The sequence below is a fragment of the Puma concolor genome, chromosome A3 (genome assembly GCF_028749965.1).
Source record: "Puma concolor isolate L17-30 chromosome A3, mPumCon1.1.hap2, whole genome shotgun sequence".
Lineage (NCBI taxonomy): Eukaryota > Metazoa > Chordata > Mammalia > Carnivora > Felidae > Puma > Puma concolor.
This window is the reverse complement of record NC_141669.1, coordinates 139,050,965-139,073,314: the sequence shown is the minus strand read 5'-3', so window position 1 is coordinate 139,073,314 and position 22,350 is coordinate 139,050,965. Positions and strand designations below refer to the sequence as shown.

General features: G+C 55.2%; 1 protein-coding gene and 1 long non-coding RNA gene across 3 annotated transcripts in view; both read right to left on the bottom strand.

Annotated features, from left to right (window-relative positions):
• Positions 1 to 22,350, bottom strand: part of CDH4 (cadherin 4) — a 540,926-nt gene that overhangs the window by 411,935 nt on the left and 106,641 nt on the right. The window lies entirely within an intron of this gene.
• Positions 10,746 to 11,770, bottom strand: LOC147582858 (uncharacterized). The gene is made up of 2 exons (XR_015249579.1): positions 11,552 to 11,770; positions 10,746 to 11,251 (listed from the first exon to the last, which is right to left on the bottom strand). It is a non-coding gene; the product is annotated as an uncharacterized LOC147582858 (long non-coding RNA).

Genomic DNA, 22,350 nt, shown 5'->3' with positions numbered 1-22,350 from the left:
CGTGCTCGCCGCTGGCAGACGGGGAGCTTTCCCCGAAGATCAGGAATGAGACAAGGTGCCCACTCCCCCCATTCCCCTCCACACAGCGCCCCAAGTCCTCGCCCGAGCAAGCAGGCAAGAGAAAGAAATAACAGGCATCCAAAGCGGGAAAGAGGATGTAAAACTGTCTCTGTTAGCACATGACATGAAATTGTACCTGGAAACACTAAAGACTCCATCAGAAAACTTCGAATAAACGAGTCCAGTCAAGTTGCAGAATACAAAATCAATGCGCAAAAATATCTGTTGTGTTTCTACATACGGATAACGAACCATCAGAAAGAGAAATTGAGGAAACTATCCCATTCACGATTGCATCAAAATGAATAAAACAGCTGCTAATAAAAAAGCGCCGAAAATCACGAGGTATCCGTGAAAGAAATGGAAGGCGACACACACGAATGGAGAGATGCTCCATGCTCCTGGACTGGAAGAATAAAGACCGTTAAAATGTCCAGCCCGCCCAAAGCAATCCACAGGTCAGTACAATCCTTCTCAAAGCCCAATGGCATTGTTCACAGAACTAGAAAAAGCAATCCTAAAGTCTGTATGAAACCAAAAAGGACCCCAAACACATGGTGTGGACAAGTCTGGACGGCCTCATGCAAGAGTATGAACCTGGTCCCCTCTCTTACACCACCCACAAAAATCAACTCAAAGGAGATTACAGACTTGAACATAAGACTTGAAAACATGAAACTCCTAGAAGTCAACACATACGGTAAGCTCTCTGACATCAGTTTTAGCAATAAATTTTTTGATTTGTCAGCAAAAGCGAAAATGAACAAGTGGGGGGCTCAGTCGGTTAAGTGTCCAACCCTTGATTTTGGCTCAGGTCATGATCTCCCTGTACATGGGATCAAGCCCCGCATCGGGCTCTGTGCGGACGGCACGGAGCCTGCTTCGGGTTCTCTCTCTCTATCCCTCTCTTCCTGCCCCTTTCCCCAATAAATAAACTTAAACAAATAAGCAAGTGGGAGCACATCACACTAAAAAGCTTCTGCACAGCAAAGGAAACCATTAACAACATGAAAAGACAACATGCAGAATAGGAGAGAATATCTGCAAACCATCTGATAAGGGGCTAAGATCCAAAATATGTAAAGAACTCCTGCAACTCAATAGCAGAAAACCACAAACAATCCAATTTAAAAATGGGCAGAGGAAGGGGGCGCCTGGGTGGCTCAGTTGGTTAGGCGTCTGACTCCGGGTTTTGGCTCAGCTCATGACCTCACAGGTCATGGGTTCAAGCCCCACATCGGGCTGTGCACCGGCAGTGCAGAGCCCGCTTGAGATGCTCTCGCTCTTCCTGTCTCTCTGCCCCTCCCCTGCTCATGCTCGCTTTCTCTTCCTTTCAAAATAAGTAAATAAACTTAAAAAAAAATTAAAAGGCGGGCAGAGGGTCTGAATCGATGTTTTTCTAAGGAAGATATGTAGGCGGCTAACAGGTATATGAAAATATGCTCCACACCGCCCCTCATCAGAAATGCAAATCACAACCACGACGAGATCCCATCTCACCCCTGTCACAGGACCATCAAGAAGAAGACAGCACGTAACTAATGCTGGGGAGGGTGTGGAGAGAAGGGAGCCCTGTTCCCACTGGTGGGAATGCAAGTTGTTGCGGCCACGACAGAGAGCAGGACGGCAGTTCCTCAAAAGATTAAAATGGAACGACCGTATGATCCGGCAATCCCACTTCTTGGTATACATCCCAAAGAGTGAAAACAGAATCTCAGAGAAATACCTGCTCTCCCAAGTTCGGTGCGGCCTTATTCACAACAGCCTGGCGCCCCGCATCACATAAATGGGTCTGACCATGCGTAGAGTAAGATTCAGCCTGAAAAAGAAAGGGCGTGCCGACAGCTGCTACCACGGGGGTGAACCTTGAGGACACTACTCTGAGGGAAGTGAGCCAGTCCCAAAAGAACAAATACTGTGCGAGCCCGCTTACACAAGGGACCTAGAGCCGTCACATTCACAGGGACAGAAGGTCGGATGGTGGCTGCCAGTGGGGGTGGGGGAGGGAGGGAGAACTGGTGTTTCGTGGGGACAGAATTTCATCTTGGGAAGATGAACAGGTTCTGGAGATGGACGGTGGGGACGGCTGCCCAACAGTGTGAATGTTCTCCGTGCCACAGAGCCTACACTGAAAAATGGTTAAGATGGAAAATTCTATGTCATGTGCATTGACCGCATTAAAAATCATCCTCAACTTTTTCTTAATACCTTTTCTAATGTTTTTTTTTTTTTAATTTTTTTTTTTTTTTTAATTTTTTTTTTTCCCAACGTTTATTTATTTTTGGGACAGAGAGAGACAGAGCATGAACGGGGGAGGGGCAGAGAGAGAGGGAGACACAGAATCGGAAACAGGCTCCAGGCTCTGAGCCATCAGCCCAGAGCCTGACGCGGGGCTCGAACTCACGGACCGCGAGATCGTGACCTGGCTGAAGTCGGACGCTTAACCGACTGCGCCACCCAGGCGCCCCTTTTTTTTTAAGTTTATTTAAGAGAGACAGAGACAGCACGAGGGGGGGGGAGGAGCAGAGAGAGAAGTAGAGAGAGAGAATCCCAAGCAGGCTCCACACTGTCAGTACAGAGCCCGACGTGGGGCTTGAACCCATGAAGCCATGAGATCACGACCTCAGCTGAAACCAAGAGTCAGACACTCAACTGACCGAGCCGCCCAGGCGCCCCTCGCCTGATCGGACAGTTCTGCAGGCCTACGTGACGCACACCTCCGTGCCCCGAGGGTTCTGATTCAGCCGGTCTGGGGGTGGGCTGACCGTGTGTCTCCAACACTTTCTGGGGAGATGTGGATGCCACTGGCCTGGGGATTTGGGGGCCTGGAGTAGACCCCACTTCCAGATGGAAGTCCTGAAACTTGTGGATGGCAGAGGGCCCAGCCTCTCCCTGGCTGAGCTGGCAGAGCTCGAGGAGGGACACAGGACATCAGTCCCCACCTGGTCTCGGCTGCTGGAAGACACCTGAGCACTGGGTGCAGGTGCGATGGGCGTGGTCTCCTGCTGGGAGACCTTCGTTGATGGGGCGTTGGGTCCAGCCTGGCCGCCCAGCCTCATTTCCACAAGGAGGTGAGTGGACTTCAGCAGGAGGCCAGCAACCGGCTTTCCGAAGGGCTTCAAATTCCTCTCCCGCTGGGGAAACCACCCGACTGCGGCTCTGGTCGGAATTCCAATCCTGGGAACCGACACTCCCTTCTGTCGCTCGCTCCCGTGCTTGCAAGGACCGTCATCAACAGCGCTGCCAGGAGGACCACGAAGAAGCACAAGGATGCCGTGGGGCTCCGTTCGCTACAGCCTGCTGGCCCCGCGGCAGGACTGGCCTCTGCAGGAGCGCGGGCTACACAGGCAGCCGCAGGCTGGCCGCCCTCCAGAGACGGCCCGGCCCGAGCAGCCTGCACCGACCGAGGGCGGGGGAAGCGCACCGGCCCTGCCTCTGGCGTGCCCACGGCCCACTGGCATCAGGGCCTGCCCCCCCCCCCCCCCGCCACCCAGGGCGCGGTGCCTTCACGCGCAGGTGACATGTCTGCATTAAGCCGGCCACTGGGGAGCGTCATGTCAGACTTCTGGCCCCAGGACCTCAGGATGTGGCTGTACGTGGAGACGGCATCTTTTGAGAGGTGAGTACATTTAACGAGGTCACCCGATCCGACAGGCACCTTCACAAGAGATTAGGACAGAGACGGAGGGACAAACACATGAAGATACCGTCCACAAGCCAAGGAGAGAGGCCCCAGGAGAAGGCCTGCCCCTACCTTGACCTCTGACCGCGAGAAATCTCCCAGCTGGAGCCCAACAGCACAGGAAGGGCTCCCGGGAAGACCCACTTGGACCTGGGGCGCTCACATGGACGTGGGGACCAGGGACAACACCTGTCACAAATGAGGGACCTCGGTGAGAACCTGTGGCAGACAGGCCCTGGCGCCGGGGACGTGCTCAATCAGTGACGACTGGAGCACTGACTGTGCCGGCCATGATCGCACGAGAGCCGCAACATCACGGCAGTGACAGCCACGATGGGGGCTCTGCTGTGACGCGGGCGTGGGGCAGCCTCCATCCGATCCCCGCCGTGGTGCTGTTATGTCCCCAACCTCCAGGTGAGGACACAGCCTGCCCACAGACCCAGGTTGCTGAGAAAGTGAGGAGAGGCCAGCCCCCTCCCAGCCCAGGTGCTCCCCACCCCGGGGCACGGAGGTCAGGTGCTGTGCTCCCTCTCTTGCTCACCCCCTCGCCCCAGGACCACGGCCTGCGCTGGCAGCTGAGGGGCAGGTTGAACAACTTCGCAGTCGCCCGCAGCCTGGCAGAAGGGAGGCAGGGGGGAGGATGCTGTCAGTGGGGGTGCAGGGCAGGCAGGAGGGGCAGGGGGGTCAGCTGCAAAGGAAGGAGGGGGAAGGCGCTTGAGAATGATGGCTTAAAACCATGGTCGACACAGAGGGCACCCTGCATGGAAGTCACGTACAGACAAACAGCCAGGAGCACCGAACCGAGAAGGGGTGGGTTCAACGCAGTCATTCTTAGAGGCAGAGGGGCACTGCCAGCACGCGTGTCCTGTCCTTGGGGATCAGGCCCCAGCGTCCCTCTGCCCTGGCTCCCGAGGTTTGGGGGGGCTGCCTCTGCCCCTCCAGCTCAAAGGATGTCACAGGGCCCAGGCCTGACCAACCAGAATGTTCTATTTATTTTCTTCTCTTTTCTTGTTATTTTTCTTAAGAGAGATAGTATGTGAGCAGCCAGGAGGGGCAGAGGGAGAGAGAGTATCCAAAGCAGGTTCCATGCCCAGTGTGGAGCCTGATGTGGGACTTGATCCCACAACGCCAGGATCATGACCTGAGCTGAAATCAAGAGTCAGATGCTTAACCAACTGAGCCACCCAGGTGTCCCACAGAACATTCCATTTAGAGCCACTGCTTCAAGGGGAAAAGAAGAGGTAGATTAAGCCAACCAGATGCAACCCAAAGCTCTTGCTAGAGCTCCTAGCTAAGAAAAGCTGTTTTGCTGGGTTTGCTGATTCCGTGGACCCTGTCGGAGCTGATAAGGCGGCGGGAGAGGGAGCCAGCCTCGTTCGAGGACACAGTCCTCAGTCCCTGGACGTATCTCTACCAAGACATGCCATGGAAACTTCAGTTATATGAGCCAGTCAATCCCCACCCCAGCCTTCTCTCTTGTTCTGAAGCCACTTTGAGCTGAGTTGGGAAAACAGGAGGGGCCTCGAATGCCGTGCTAAGGAATCTAGACTTCAGGATTCCAAGCCAGTGGGGCGCCGGTAAACGCGGAAAACCGGCTCTCTGGGAAGGACACTAATCTGTAGCATTTGCCAAGTTCCAAGGCCACTCTCAAGCCCCCACACGCCAAGACTGATGGTGCCACTGGGGGCAGACCGCTCAGTTGGCTCGGGCAGCAGTCAGGAGCCAGTTCCAGCCATCCTGGGTCATGTCTGGGGGCCCAGATCTCAGCAACATTCACTGAGATTCCCCTTGGTCTGTCTCGGTGTAGATTAGACTGAGACAGACATTCATCTACCTACCAGGATTCAGTAATGAACCAGACACGGGCAGTCCCAGAGGAGGACATGGCTGCTGCCTGCAGGGGACAGCAGATTGTATCAGTGGCCAAAAGGCATCCTTCATCGCTCTCAAGGGCCTGCCATAGCCAGGCACCCCTGCTTTAAGGGTGGGGAGACTGCATTCACCTCTTTCTAGAGGAGGCGGCTCAGTACTCACGGTCCCATGCTGAGACGTGGCGTGGCCCCCATCGTGGCCCCCCTACAGGACCACGCTGAGGAGTGAGCATGGTGACAGGCGCACATCCTGCGGGCACCAGCAGGTGCCTGGCCTGAGGCTTTTCTGTCCAGCCTGTCCACACCAGCGGGCCGCCTGCCACGCTCTGCCCACGGTGCCGACACATCTCCACCCCCACGCATCCCCCAACGCACACACAGTCCTTCCTTTCTGGCACACATTTGCTCCCTTTATTTTTATTTTTTTGAGCTCCAAACTTGCTCTGTATCAGACAGAGCTCAATGAAATGAGCTGTTCAATGTAGCTGCTGAGCATATGGTGGGCCACATCTAAGGCATGACTGTGGTGGCGTCTTTGAAGTGGGTGACACAGTGCAGCCCAGCTGGTGGCTGAGCCTCCATGTTGATGCTCGGCTGTCTGGCCCTGTGGGACGCTGCCCACTTGAAAAGTAATACAAGAAAGACAAGGAAGTCTTACTTGAGGTTGTGCCAGCCAGTCATCCAGGCGCCGTCTCTGCTGAGGTTGTTACATTGAGAACGCAGCTTTTCCTTGTGTGAGGGAGTGACTAATGTGGTTCTGAAATCAGACCCCCTAGACGGGCCCCAAGGCGGATGCTTGGGGCGGGGAACTCCTGAGGACACAGCGTGGTTCCCCATTTTGATGACAGTGTGGGACGGTGAAGAAGAATATCTGATCTATGAAAGCAGGGACCTCATCAGCTTCGTTGGTCATGGAATCCCCAATATCTAGGAAGGAGGGATGCATGCGTGGGTAGGTAGGTGGACATATGGATGAGTGGGTGAATGAACAGGTGAGCGCATGCGTGTGTGAATGGGTAGGTGAATGGATGGGTGGCTGATGGATGGACGGACAGGTGGATGGATGAACAGGTGGATGGATGAACGGATGGATGGATGGATAGATGAGTGGAAGGACAGATGGATGGACGGATGGATGGATGGATGGATGGATGGATGGATGGATGGATGAGTGGATGGACAGAGGGATGGATGGATGAGTGGAAGGACAGATGGATGGACGGATGGATGGATGGATAGATGAGTGGGTGGATGGATGGATGGATGGATGGATGGATGGATGGATGGACAGATGAGTGGATGGACAGATGGATGGACGGACGGATGGATGGATAGATGAGTGGGTGGATGGATGGATGGATGGATGGATGGATGGATGGATGGACAGATGAGTGGATGGACAGAGGGATGGATGGATGAGTGGATGGATGGATGAAAAATGGATGGACAAGTGGATGGACGGGTGAGTGGGTGGATGGATGGATGGATGGATGAGTGGATGGACAGAGGGATGGATGGATGAGTGGAAGGACAGATGGATGGACAGATGGATGGATGGATAGATGAGTGGGTGGGTGGATGGATGGATGGATGGATGGATGGATGGATGGACAGATGAGTGGATGGACGGAGGGATGGATGGATGGATGGATGGATGGATGGATGGATGGACAGATGAGTGGATGGACAGATGGATGGATGGATGGATGGATGGATGGATGGATGGACAGATGAGTGGATGGACGGAGGGATGGATGGATGGATGGATGGACGGATGAGTGGATGGACAGATGGATGGACGGATGAGTGGATGGACAGAGGGATGGATGGATGAGTGGATGGACAGAGGGATGGATGGATGAGTGGATGGACAGAGGGATGGATGGATGAGTGGATGGATGGATGAAAAATGGATGGACAAGTGGATGGATGGGTGAGTGGATACAGGATCACAAGATATTCTTCTTTTCCTTAATAACTTACAGGAAAGGCATTAAAGTGTCACTGGACTTTCCTACAGCTCCAGCCTGTCTGGTCTCAGTATAAAAACCAACACTCCTGAGGTGCAGCTGGCTGTTCTCAGGACTTTGACTGGTTTGGATCCCTGCTGAACCCTGAGCTGTGCACCCTCGGGCAAGTCCCTTCCCTCCCCTGAGCTCATTAGCTCTCATCTGGGAAAAGAAGTGAAACTACATTCACTATCGGGTCTGGTCCAGGATGCCCCGTGGCGCTGCAGGCCCCCCGACGTTAAGTATGACGATCAGATTTCTAAAACTTTGAGTAATCTCAGCCACCAAACGGTATATTGTTAGTAGCTGTGACTGAGCCTCTTTCAAAGTTTCCACGCTGGGAATATTAAAAAATGAGTGACATTTCAGGGCGACAGTGAGGATGCAGGGTTAAAGGCTTGCCCACGTCTTCCTGGAATGATCCTGGGGACTTGCTTCTCTCACTTACAGCAGCTTCCACCTGCTTAAGATATGCTTAATAGTCCTTATCCTATTTCCTCTTTAAAATAATTCTAAACCACACAAAGTGAGACAACAATACAGAGTCAGATTCCCTGCCTGTTGGTAGGGACTGTGGGCCCGATTTCCAACCATGCACCAGCTCTAAAGAGCATCCAAGCCGCTCCTGGAGGCCCCAGTGAACCCTCGCGTTTTGATGTTTAATTTTCAATTTGCATCTTTAAAAAGGTAACATTTGATCCAGATGAGTTGGTCTGGTCTGAAATGTTTATCTATGAAGAACACATTTTAGTTCCTTCTGGAGAAGGAGGAAACCCCTTTTCACGTCGTAGTTATTTAAAGAGTGTTAGGGAGGCGTAGTGTGTCTGTCTCCGAGGCCCAGCTGTGTTGATGCGTCTTTGGCGGTTCTGATTCTGGTACCAAATGAGGGAGAAGCTCAAGGTCAGGGACGCCGCCTTGCTGGCCGCGAGCCCTCACCACTGCTCCAGGGGTTAGGAGGCAATTCCGAGCCCAGGAACGGGGGGCGTGGTGGGGGGGGGTTGCTGAGCAGGCCTCTGTATCTGTGCCAGCCCACGCGGGGCCTTGGAAGGCAAGAGCATCTAGAAAACGTTGCTGCCTTCCTTTTGGCAAAATTACCGGCAGCTTCCCGAACTGCTCAGTTTCCAGAGCCTTCAAGTGAATAAGCCTACAAGAGCCAGACACACGCTGACAGCACCCGAGGACAGAGCGACCTGGGGCCACAGCAAGCAGCGTGGGCGCCTCCAGAAACCGGGAACAGCCAGGAGACAGATTCTCCCCCAGAGCCCCCCTGGGGGAAATGACCCTGCTGAGAATACACCTACGCTGTTTAGGGCACTGAGTGTGTGCTGATTTGCCACAGTGGCCGTAAGAAACCGGTGTTCGTCTGGCCTGTTCGCAAACCTCACAGAAACGCAAACGAAAATGGAATGACGCGGCGTGCAGCCTTTGCAGTCCGGCTTCTCGTGCTCAACAGAACGTGTGTGACTGTCATCTATGTCGTGCTGGCTCCTTCCCACTGTCACCATGTGTCACCCTGCAGGGCCGAGCTGCGGCCCTCTTCACCCATCTTCCCGGGCGTGTGGGCTCAGGAAGCTGCCTTGTGGAGCAGGTCAGCCTGAAGCTTCTAGGAAGAACATTCCTGAACATTTTTTTTATTATTTTTATTGTGACATGTGTCTTGGGAATATACCCGGGGGCAGAGTTTCCGGAGAAACGTCAGAAAGAAGTTTCTGTCTAGCTTTGTGAAGAGACAGAAAGTTGTGCAAAGGGATGAAGTGCAGCCCACCGCTGTCCACGAGCCACGAAGACGAGATCAGTGGCTCCCCACCTTCCCCATGGCCTCCCCGTGCTTCAGTTAAAATTCTACCGCCAGCCCCCTGAAAACGGTGTATCTGAACAGTGGCCAACTGCTGGGGTCCGGGTGCTGGGATTCGGGGCCCTCGCGGGTCCGCCGGCCACCAGATGAAAGGGCCCCGCCACACAGGCCACCAATGGTGAGCACAGGAAGCTGTGCACGTGGGGAGGGGACGGGCGTTCCCATCGCAGGGTCGCAACAGGGGGTGGCCTCTCGAGGGAGCTGCCGTTAGGGTGGAGTACTGAATAGTGGAACGGGGCCAGCTGTGTGAGACAAGGGGGGAAGAACCTTCTAGAAGGAGGGAGAAGTAACTGGTGATGGCAACTACTTTTTGTTGTAGGCGTGTTCACGAGGGTCTCGGGGAGCCGGGGAGGGGCGCCCCTCTGGGAGTGAGCACCGTGGACGGTGTGTCCAGGCAGAGGGCAGGGGCCCCAGGATGAAGCCGGATATTACTGGGGAACCGGGGCCGGGGGAGCGGGGACATCTGACCCTGGAGGCTGAGGACAGAACCGCCCTGCTGAACCCCAGTGATGGTAATGCAGGTGGGGCCTCTGGGAGATGATTAGTAGTAGACGAGGTCATGGGGCCCATGACCCCATGATGGGATTCGCGCCCTTAAGAACAGAGGAAGATCCTACCTTCCCCCATGTGAGAACGCAGCCGGGGCAGGGAGGGGGCAGGGCGGGGCAGGGACAGGTGCTCACCAGGAACCAAAGCTGACAGCTCCCTCACCTGGCACTTCCAGCCCCTGTAAACGTCTGATGCTCGACCGCATCTTCGTACAGCAGCTGGAGTGAACACTGCCTTCAACACGCCTTCCCACCCCTTTGCTGGAATATTCCGTCGCTGTCTCCTCCAGGCTGGCTCCTGGATGCTGTCCAGCCTCAGCTCAAATTTTTCTCCCGGTCAGAGAAGCTGGCGGTGGCCCCTCAACATACAGTGACACCCCCTCCTGTCAACGTCCCCAGCCCCCCCCAATACATCGTCTTCTGACAGCAAAGGGTGTGTTCCCCCAGATCAGCCCCGGCACGAATCCACAAGCCAACCGTCTCCTGTGCTCTCCACACTGCCAAACACCAAACCACCTAAGATCCTCCCCGAGAACTTGGAGCCCTGGAGGCAAAGTGCACTGTGTTTTTTTTCTCCAGGTGAGGATTTGGGAGATTTGCTGCAAGCCCGGGGGGGGGGGGGGGGGGGGGTGCGGTTTAAGTGATGAGGGACAAGTGCTCGCAGTGCAACCTCATGTTCATCACAGAGAAGATCTGTTGGAGAGACCCTTGGATTAAATCCACATTTCAGCCTCGGCTTTATTTCCCCCTCGGTGCGGACGTGAGGATACTGACCAGTTAAACAATGTGAACGCGGGGGATTGGGGCCATGGCTGAACCGTGTGTGGTCCTGCCACACGGACTCCGTGAGCGGCTATCGTTTCCCGTTCTTTACCAGCGTGGGGGAGTCCCGGCCCCGAGGTCGGATGTGGGCACCAGGGTCCGTCTCATAGACCAGGGGCTGCCCCCACGCCTGAAGCATCGGTACCACGGGGACGAGCAGTTTCTAGAGTGTCTCCCAGCACAGGCACAGTGTGGATGCGGCATGGTGTCTCACGGGGAATTGCCAGCCCCCGGCGGGCGGGGAGGAGGCCGGCTGTGGCTTCCGAGGGGTGGGAGGGCTGAGGCGAGACGACAGGGTGATGGACAGCTTTCAGTGTAATCTCGAGGCCCCCCCCCCAAAGTCAGCAAGGTGATGTAACTGACATCATCCAAAAGAATGCACGGTCTTCTTAACAATGTTCATCCTACAAAGAACAAAACAGCCATCTCACCTCCAAATCCTGGGAGCCCCTGGGAAATTGGCATCATCCCCAAGAAATGACTCCGATTCAGGGGAGGTGTGACTGAAAGAAAACGGTGCCGTGTCCCCTCGCCGGCCCTGCCGTGAGGTCCCCGTCCCACCAGCTGAGCCACGCCGGGAACGCCATGCCCCCTCGGCCGTCACGATCCCAGTTAAGTCCCGCAGCCCCGGGTCTGAGCCAGGTGCGTGGGCCGCTTTCAACGCCACGGGCAGTTTCAGGGAAGGCAAGAAGCATGAAATCTACCTGACGCTCTGACGCGAAAGCACTCCACCGCCGGGAGCAGAGTGAAAGGTGTAAAATTAGACAAATTAACCCAACTTCCCAGAGAAGCGTGGTGTTCAGGACTGGAGCAGCTGTTGCCGCTGTTTCTGGAAATTCAAACAAAGACAAGGAAGCCGAGGGATGTGCCGAGGGGCCTCCTTTCCCTGGCGGGAGGGGCACTGTGCGCGAACAGGTGGCAGCTGGCGGGGGGCGGGGAACGGCTGCCCACCCGTCTGCCCATCCCCCCCAATGCCGTGCCTTCCCGGTGCCAGCCCCTGGGACGCCCGGCCACCCCGTCTGATCAGTAGCACGTGAAAAGACATGGTCTTCTCGTTATCACTTAACTGAGGTTGTCAGTCTCCTAATTGCTTCAATAAAATATAATTAATTAAGAATAACATGTGGAGATACTTACATGAGCTGGAGATTGCACATGGCAATTTCTAGATTTTTCCTGATACTCTGTGTCCTGCTGCTGCATTCAGACAAAGGGGGAAGCTCTCCAAGATCAGAGACGATGCTTTCCCGTTTGCCCTTTGGGTTTAGGAATAAAGGCAACTGAAACGGCATCCCATGAGGCATGGGGAGCGTGAGCTCGAGTTGCTGGTAGGAAGATGCAGACACGGGAAGGTGTCAAGTCGGCCCAAGTGGCTGCACGGCCACCAGCAGAATAGCTCAGAAGATGACACACCCTGAGGTGCAGGCGGAACCGAGTGATGTGCACGGGGACCCCTTCTCTTTCTCTGGGTCCAACTTACACGTTTCCCGTGAGAGGCAGTGTTTGGAGCCACTGCCCCCATGTGGAAGTAGGGGTACAAAGTGGTCACTTTCCAGAGTGTCCTGACTTCTAGGGAGGTAGCCACATACCTCAGAGTATGACAGCAGCCGATGAGTGAGGCCACACCTGGGGGCACCCCACCCCCCAGCACACACACTCGTCATGTCTCTGGTCTGTGTACCCGTGGCTTCTACCTTCAAGGTCACCTCGTGGACCCAAGGTAGCTGCTGGACCTCCAGCCATCACTTCTGTGTTCCACATAGGAAAAAGGAGGAAGGAAGAAAGCCGAGAGGGAGGCAGAAGGGAAAGTTTGCAAAAAGAAAAAAAAATTTCCAGAAGTCCCCCAAATAATTCCATGTATTTGCACTGGGTCAGAACTTAGTCATGTGGTAACACCTAGCAGCAAGGGAGCCCGGGCAACAAGCCTTTTGTTGAGGAGATTGCTTATCCCGAGTAAACGTGTGGATCTGTGAAGAAAGAAGAAAGGGGGAACAGGAATTTCTCCAACAGATTCCACTGTGGTGACCAGTGGGAACATCGCTAACCCTTCCGTTTTCTCATCTGTAAATTGGTCTAACACTTCCGGTCAGACACGCATGTGCTTTAAGAGTAAAGCTCCATGCAAATATTCATTAGGATGAAAATGCATTCTGCGCTAAAGAGCTAAACAACTGGGCAGATGTTAGGGCAGGTTTCCAGTCGTGCAGGCGAGCAGGGCCCCCAGCTGAGACCCTCGCTCCACCCCTCACGCGTGGAAGGCCGACGAGGAGCCATGTGAGAACCACGGGCTCAGGGGACACTGGGTACACTCGCTGCTCCCGCACCCTGGGCGACACCGGGTGAGCCTGGCCCCCAGCCCCTGCCTGGAAGGTCCACGCACCCTGGAGGGCAGGGTCAGTCTCTCCAAGACAACAGCACGCACGTTAAGACCAGCTAAAACATCAGCTTACAAGCTGGCGATGCTTAGGGACGATGCCAGATGTGAGCCAGGGGCACGCTGGCCTGTGCCAGTGCCCACAGCGATGCCCCCCAGAAAATGACGACCAGTCTGATGCCCTGTGCTGCTTCTACAAGGAAGACAGGCTGTTTTGGGGACAGATGCAAAGAACCCATGTGGGTGGACAGAAGCTGGTGGGGGGAGATCTGGAGGGGTTGGGATTCAAAAGTTCTCTCTACTTTTGAATATGTTTGGCATTTTCGATTAATAATCTATTTTTTAAAAAGGTTTATTTATTTATTTTGAGAGAGAGAATGAATGAATGAATGAGTGGGAGAGGAGTAGAGAGAATCCCAAGCAGGCTCTGCACGGTTAGCGCAGAGCCTGATGCAGGGCTCAAACTCAGGAACCATAAGATCAGGACCTGAGCCGAGATCGAGAGGCGGACACTTCATCGACTGAGCCACCCAGGAGCCCCAAACTTCCATTTTTTAAAAAAGATCATTAATGAGGGTGCCTGGGTGGCTCAGTCGGTGAAGTGTCCTCCTCTCGATCTCGGTTCAGGTCATGATCTCCCGGTTCCTGAGTTTGAGCCCCGCGTTGGGTCCAGACTGACATCACCAGAGCCTCCTTGGGGTTCTCTCTCTCTGCTCCTCCTCTGCTCACGCTGTCTCTCTTCCTCAAAATAAATAAACATAAAAAAACCACAACAAACTCTGTTTTGCTTTTAAATAATTGAAGATACTGTTTGAAGAGTCTGGTGTTTGAAGAGGTTAGTGTGCATAAAGATTTGGGGTTCAGTTTACAGCAAACTCAGCCCAGCCAAGCCCAGTGCGATGCCCTCACAAGAGGCCGCACAAGCTAGAAACGCCAGCTCCCGGGAGGCAGCTTCACCAGGCCGGGCCCTGCTCGGTCACAGTGTGAGGGCTGCTCTGTTGTGGGGTCTGTTCCTGTGGCGCGTGTTCCAATCTGGGCGCTCTGCTTACAACTGTGGGCTTGACTGAAGGGACACCCAATGGCTGATGCAAGCCGATTACTTTTCCCAGACACGAGGAAGTCACGGAGTGGAGGGGAAGGTTTCCCCCGTTGCACAAGGCTAGCCCGACTGAGATACAAACACGGCCCCTCTTCCCTGTTCAGAAAAAAGGCCGGTGTGGGGTGGCGGGGGGGAAGGGAAGGGGTTGGGGCTCAAAGTCCAACAGTGGACCCTGTTTTCCTGCAGCTCCTGGTTCGGGGTCGGGGGGCGGGGCGGGGGGACAGCCGAGCTGAGGCGGTCTGGTTAGGACCCAGAGTGAGTGACAAACCATCTCGAACGCCCTTGCCGTGTGACTCAGAGGACCTGACTTCACCACCCAAACCCATCGCGCTCGGGAACCACGGCTGCGGATCCAGGGCTCACTCGCAAACACAAGTGTGTGCAACAAGTTCATGACAAGAGAACCAAACAAGGAAATGGACGGCTTCCAAGCCTGTCCAAGAGCGGGACGTCACGCGGCAGGAATGGTCATCAGGAACATGTCCAAACCCAGTGTTTTTCTGGAACCTGTGTCTGAGTTCATCGGGACAGAATGTACGATGCCCAAGAAATACGTCAAAATAAATCCCCACTCAGCTGGGTTCCACTGGCCCAAGGCACGGTGCCCAGCCCGCGTGGGGCATGTCTCTCCTGTGTGCGTCACCGGGGTCACCGCTTGGGGGCATGGTGACACTCCTTGGTGCCAACCCTCCTTTGGGAGGCTCAGAGTGCATGAGTCCCAAGAGGAAGCAGGGCAGAGGAGGAAGGACATGCGCATGTTTCTAATTTCTTGCTTACTCCCCACGGAGAAACTACGGGGCGGACAGTAACAAATGGCGAGTGCCACTCTCCCCCGACCCAGCGGGTAAGATTCATTCCATTAAATCTAGTCGCATTGGCTCACGTAGAACACCACTGCCTGCTTCTCTCAAGAGGGAGGTGGTTCCCCCAATGGTGCCCATCAGCGAAGCCATGGAATGACCCCACAGAGCCCACGGGACCCAGATACTTGCTCAAATACCAACCTACCGGTGCCTAAAGGCCCTTGAGTGATAAAGTTGGTATTTAAACGAGTAGACTTTCAGTAAAGGAGATCGCCTTTCACGATGCGGTGGGCCTTGCCTAATCACTTGAAGTCACAACAGAAAAAAGTCCGAGATGCCCCGAAGGAGAGGAGATTCTGCCAGCAGGCTTTCTTCCTACTCAACTGCGATATCCACTCCTCCCCGAGCCTCCAGCCGGCCGCCCGCCCTGCAGATTTCAGACATGCCAGCCGCACAAAGTGTGGGGCCTGTTCCTTCCGGTGCATCGGTCTCAGTATGCACACAACCTATGGGTTCTGTTTCTCCGGACGGCCAGGGCCAACACAAGGTCCCTCCCGCTCCCCTTCCCCTTATAGGCGATAAGTCTCAAATAGCGTTATTCTGTTCTTGTTCTTATTCTTTTGTGTGCAAGCATGACTCCTAAGAACCTCATCTCTTGACTCCATAAGTTGTAGAGACCCAGAGTGCAAACCTATCCTAATGCAAAATCAGGCCTCCGTAAATATTTAACCCTCAGAATCTTTCAAGTGACATCATCAATGCCAAGGTAAATAATCAGGACTGATAACACTTCAATGTTCACTCAATGCTAACGTGAGAATGTAAGTGAACGAACGCAGAAGGGGAGTCCCACAGAAATACGGTCAGCTCGTGCCCTGACGACCTTCCTTCCACTCTGCAGTAAACAGCATACACAGCTCGCCATGTGCTCCCCACGCTCGCTGCTCAGCGCCTGGGTCTCTAGCACACAAGTGAGCCCTGCCCCCCGGCAAACGTCCATCCTGTGGACGGGGCGTGCTTAAGAGACAGTAATGCAGAGCAAGCAGGTATTTAAGGCCAAGTCGCAGAAACGCTGGTGGTTCCTGGACTCGTGGGGAGAATCACATCTGTTCATCTGTTCACTCCACAGGCCCTTCCCCTCCCCACGTACAGGTGCTTTGCTAGGAGTGGGCACCCCAGACACCAGTAAGAAGTGGGGTCCCTACCCAAGTGGAAATTGTTTGTTTTTCTAACAAAAACTCTGACATAACTTAAATGTTTATATCTCATTTGCCAACACTTTATTTTGAATTTATTTTTAATGTTTATTTTTGAGAGAGAGAGAGAGTGAGAGCATAAGTGGGGGAGGGGCAGAGAGAGAGGGAGACACGGAATCCGAAGCAGGCTCCGGGCTCCGAGCTGTCAGCACGGAGCGCGACGTAGGACTTGAACCCACGAACCGCGAGATCATGACCTGAGCCGAAGTCAGAAGCTCAACCGACCGAGCCGCCCGGGCGCCCCAACAACGTGACTGTGTCATTCTGAAGAAAACGACAGGATTTACGAAAGTACTGACGCACACACGGCAGGGGCCTCCCCCAGGAACGGGACACAGGTTTCAAGTTCCATCTTGTCAGCTTTTCAAGGTGACTCTGGGTCACCTGGGTCCACCCTCAAAAGCCAATGCTTAAAAATATACATGTTTAGGGAATCATACAATCCCTGCAGAAAAGCTGAGAAGTCACAGGCATACAGTCTGATAGATTTTCACAAAGCGAACCCCCCCTGTAAACCTCCACCTGGACGGAGGAAAGGACGCGGACAGCCTCCTAGGACCACCCCTCCTTCTCCTCCCTCTTCCCAAAGCAAACACCCCGGGAGAGGCCTCGTTTTCACAGACTTCTTCGTTGTTCCCTTCGTTGTTGAGTAAGTATTTTTATCGAAATAATTTTCCCGTAAGGATTTAAGTAGAACTAAAAAGTGTATCACAAAACCCACCAGACGTCTGTCACACCTTCCCTCTCTGTAGGGGCGTCCAGTCCGATCCCAGGGCTGACACAGGGTTACAGGTGCCTCCGTGTGGACCTCAGGGCTCTGAGCCTGGAAAACTGGGAAGGGCCGGGGCTCAGGTGTCAGAGGAGTGAGAAGGCAGGCCGTTCCAAGTGGGTGGTGTGGACACTCGGGCCTCGGCCGCAAAGGTCCGAGTGCACACTGGCCATTGCCACGGTCAGCGGGATCCACCACGAGACCAGAGCATTTTCTAGATTCGTGCTAAACCTGCTCTTGGCCATCACAGTGACCCAAGGAGCTCATTAAAATACAGACTGGGTCCCTGCCTGCCAGATTTCCAAAGGAGGAGTTAGCCTCTGGATCCTCAAAAAAGTCCCCTGGTGGTTCTGGGATGGGGCGTCCTGTGTTTGAGAACCATTACTTTTTCTAGAAAGGCCCGGTTGATGGATATTTTAGGCTTTGAGGGCCCCATGGTTTCTGTGTCAACTACTCAACTCTGCTTTTATATGAAAGCGGCCACAAAGGAAATCTAAGGAACAGGTAAGGAACAGGTGTGGCCGTGTGAGGATAAAATCCTATTTAGAAAACAAGCAGAGGGCCAGACACGGAGGCCCCGCCTCTAGTCCTAATCCAAACGGTCTGTCAGACACATTATGAGATTAAAGACCATGGGGGCCCTAAGTCGCTCTGATGAAATCATCCAGCGCATCTGATGTTACTGAGGCTACGCGAAATGTGGGTCTGTCCACACTCTCACTAGTGAAGGAGCTCATTCTACGAGATCACTGTGCCTTGAGATCGCAGCACAACAAGAGAGAGAGTTAGCGAGGCCTTTAAAAATTAAGTGTTTAGGGTTTGAATAACGTTATTAATAACACCAGATGTGTATTAGTAATGCCATATATATGAGCACGAAAGCTCTTTTAATGCTAACAAATTAAGTAAACATTTATTTGTTTCACCTCCTAACACACCCACGTATGTTCACTGTGTGTCCTCACTCAGTCGCAGCAAGACGGGGGCCCCTGTGCATAATTTAAAGGATAACAAATGTCCGCCTTCTGGGATTAAGCGGTCAAATCTTTTTTCTCTGGGGTTTGGAACCACGGATGGAGGGATGCGGTCCCCAGAAACTTCTCTCCTCTCACAAAGCCTGGAGATTTCCGGCCTCGGAAGGGGTGAGGGCCAAAGGCCTGGCCTCCCAAGAGGAGAGCCAGCGTCCGATCAGGGGCTGCCGCGCCTAGCGCTCTGGGGTGTCTGCCCTCCGGCCTTGGGGCCCATGGCTGGGCGGCCAGGCAGGTGGCTCGGGCCTACTGGGCAGATCTTCGTGCCAGGCACGGAAGCTTCTAGAACATGGTGGGTGTGCAGGAAGGCCGGACATGGGCGTGCGGGCACTCACGGTCTGATGGCTGTGGAGACGTCCTAACTGCACACGTGCCTGATTTGGCCTACGTGCCGGCTGAGGAGCTCTCTTTGTGTTTTAACATGACGCTTCTGACGTGTAAAAATGGAAAGATTTCACATAAAAGTCTGGGTTTGACTCCTTTTGGGAAGTTGGCAGGTGTGGCCTCTCTGGCTCAACAGGCCGAGGGCCGGGCGCGGCCTGACTGCTGTGGGGGGAGCCCGGTCACCACTTTGCCGCGTCCTCGCCCCTCTCCGCTGCCCAGCACCCGACCCCTCCTCACGGCAGCGTCCGGAGGTGCCTCCTCCCTCTTCCCTCCTCCCTCCTCCCTCCGCATCTCCATCAAGGTGCGGGCGCGGAGAATATGCTCTTCCTTATGGAGGTGACGTAGTTCCCAGAATGGGGCTTTGTCCCTCCCTGTCCTGAGAGACGATGGGGGCGGGACGGCCTTCCGGGGGGGGGGGAAAAACGCCGGAGCGGAGACTTAACACGGGGAAGCCGTCAGGGAGGAAGGACACGTCTGAGATGGAGGGGGACGGAGGTCAAGGGCAGGGGTGGGTGGGGGGCCCAGAGGAGGGAACACCCTCCAGGAAGTGTGGCTCCTCCCGAGACGCAAAGCCGAGGTGACCGGGGTGTCCCTCGGGCGAGACGACCCCCGTCCTCTCCCCCGTGAAACAACAGCCAGCACTGTCCCAGGCGGCCGGCACGATGACAGTGCAGTACCTGCAGGAGGGCTTCACGTAACGCGTGTGAGGGACAAAGGCCACCAGGTCACACGGACACAGTCCAACAGGTGCAACCGCTGTTACCAGCGAGGACGCCGATGACAACGGACCCATTTTCCGGGAGAAGTGAGCTCCGTGAGGCTTGGCAGCAACGGTGGAAGCCGCGGGCACTGCGGCACAACGGATCTCGGCACAATCCACAGGTTTAGACAGGCTGGTTTTGAATCCCAGCGCGGCTGCCCCTTAGCTGTGGAACCCTTGGGCAAGTCACTTAGCTTCTCCGGGCCCAACGCTCTCTGTTACGGGTACCATGCGAGTACCTACGATGCTCTGGACACTGTACGTGCTAATACCAGAGAAGCGTTGCTTGGATCCCTGCCTGGCACGTGCAAGGATTTAATAAACCTTGGCATTTGCCGTTGGTGGCGGTGATGATGATTATTAATTATCGAGCACTTATCCCTGCCATGACGCTCAGCTCAATACGTGCAGTATCTCATTTAATCCTCAAAAGAACGCAGCAAACTGCACACTCTTATTCCCCTGATACCACGGAGGAGTTTGAAGCCTGGAGTGATCGGGCACACGGCCAGGAAGTCCCCTGAAATCCACGCCGGCACGGTGATGCCGTGGGTCTCTGCTGCTCGCAGCTGGACGGCCGAGCCCTAACACGGGGCTCGGTGGTGGGAGCAGCAAACGTCTGCTAAGTGACAGAGGGGCTCGACAAAGACTTCCGGGCCGGGCAGTAATGCAGAATGACTTTCGCCAGAACAGCGTGTTTCAGGATGTTCCTCGACCCTGCTAATTAAAGCGTCCCGGTTCGATCGTGCCAACGCCTGGGGGTCCTCAACATCAGAGGGCTGGTGGCCGTTTATCTGTGCATCAGACACTCAGGAAGGAAGGCTTCTCACAGGCCCCCCACACTGATGGAAGACCGAAGGCTTGCCCCGCGTTTCTTTCCAGAAACACGGGGTCCACCATCGGACCTCTTCGCGGTGAAGGGAAGACAGGGCTCCACCCCCGCCCAGGCCAGCCTGTGTGAGGACCCATTAGCAGCACGGTCACTGCCACCAGGACTGTGCTGCAGGATCCGGCAAAGGCCCTCAGTCAAATCAGGTGACAGAAAGGATATTCCTATAGAGATCCAGAAGGAAATGAGAAGTGGAAAAGAAACAGCTTTGATCACAGACCGGGCCAGCAGGTGGCACACGGGCCGCTGTCCCCACGCTCCCTGCCCGGTGGGTCCTGTGCCAGGGGGCCCCCCACAAGCTCCTGCTGCACTGGGGAGGCTTTGTGTCGGTCAGCTGGTTATTAGAAGTCAGGTGACACGGGAAAACAGCATGGGGAGAAAGGAAGGCTGATGCATTTGACATTTCTAGAGAACCGTGGGGGGCAAGCGTTCCTCCCCCAGGAAATAGATGTGCCGTACTGGCAAGTGCTGCGAACAACGGTCCGAGGTCCTTTGAAAATGTCAAATTTAACAGCACGGGAAAATGTCTTTTGATTCGGAAGATGAGAACTCAGGGGAGTTGAATTAACAACGGAGCAAACATTTTACCAAGTAATAGGGCCTTAGTGCCCTGGCACGGGGCACCGCGAGGGGCAGCCTTTAATCTCTGGAGTTTAATGAACTTTGAAAACTACTCAGTAAATACTCCAGGCCTGGCAAGCGCCCTGGCAAGATAACACCAGCCCCACTTCAACGGCCTGTGTCATTTTTGTTATTAAAGAAGGTTAGTTTTCATATGCAAGGAACTCAGTTCCCTGGAAAGGAACGTCAGGGCGGCACGTTCCGTCCCGGAGGTCCCTGTGCTGCCTGTGCCTCGCGGAACCGGGTTCTAGAGACAGTTCTGGGTGAGCACCTGCCTGCACGCGGGTTGGACCCGGGAGCAGCAGCCACGTTCCGCAGAGGCAGTGGCCCCGGCTCAGTGGGCCCGCCAACCGCAGGGGGCACGCCCGGCCTGTCCTGGGGGCGTCACACTCCCCACCGAACACAGGGAAGGGGGCCTTGGAGACACGGCGCTGTGTTCATCCGGCAGCCCCGCCCCCCACCGCATCCACGTCCTGCAGCACGACCTGGTCACCACCCAGAGTAAACGGGCATTTGTCAAAGCCCAGCACGAGTTTACTGCGGCGCTCGCCCGAGCCTCGCACCGGGCTCCCACGCATGAGAGAAGTTCGCACGACAGCTTCCTCGCCAGCCAGGCCTGGACAAGCCCTCCCAGCCGGCTCGCCCCGATCTCGTCCCCGCCCTGGTCACCGAGAGCTGCTGCCCCCCACACGCTCGTCACTAGCTCTCTGCTCGGCGCCGGGAGGGGAAGGGTGCCCGACAGACCCGCCCGATGCGGCGGCCGATGCCCTCCTCCCGCACCTCCAGGGCCGTGCACCCACGGGCGTGCCTTAGGAGCGCTGCCCAGCGAGGGCAGAATGGAGGCACGGCCATAATTAGGGACAGACGGTGTCCTCAGAGGACAACGTGCCAATGCAAAAATACACTTCCCCTAGGTTTTTTTTTTTTTTCCTAAGGGTCATTCTGCTTCTACCCCCGAGGCAGAGAGGAAGAAAGTCGGACCAACCACTCTTACGGCCCAAGCACAGACACGCCAGACCCAGGGAGCGTCCCCGGAAGGAACACGGGCGGGAATAAACACACCTCTTTGCTGCTCAGGAATGAGCCTCTGCTCAGGTAACCCCAGAGCCCTCACGCCAAATGGGGATTCCCCCAAAAGGCTGTGGGAATGGCGTTCAGAGGGACAGGGGCACAGGTGCGGTCCAGACGGCGTTCCTCTGCCCATAAAGCGCTTCAGCGGGGTGCACGGGCCACGACAGGAGCCGCTGACGGGACACCAGTGAAAAGCGGCTGTCCTAGACCTCTGTCTGCTGTCAGGGTCATGTCTAGGGTGACCCCAGGCCCGACCCAGTCCCAGCCAACGGCTTCCAGGCCCCCCGACACAGCAACACGGCGGCTCAGCCCCCCTGTCCCTAAATGACGCTGAGTCTGTCCGTTTGGGTAAATTGTTCCTTCCTGGGCTCACCTACCTGGCAGATCACAGAGTGGACACATCCCAGGGGTGTTTTCTAGAACACCCCCTGAGCTTCCGAGGATTCTGA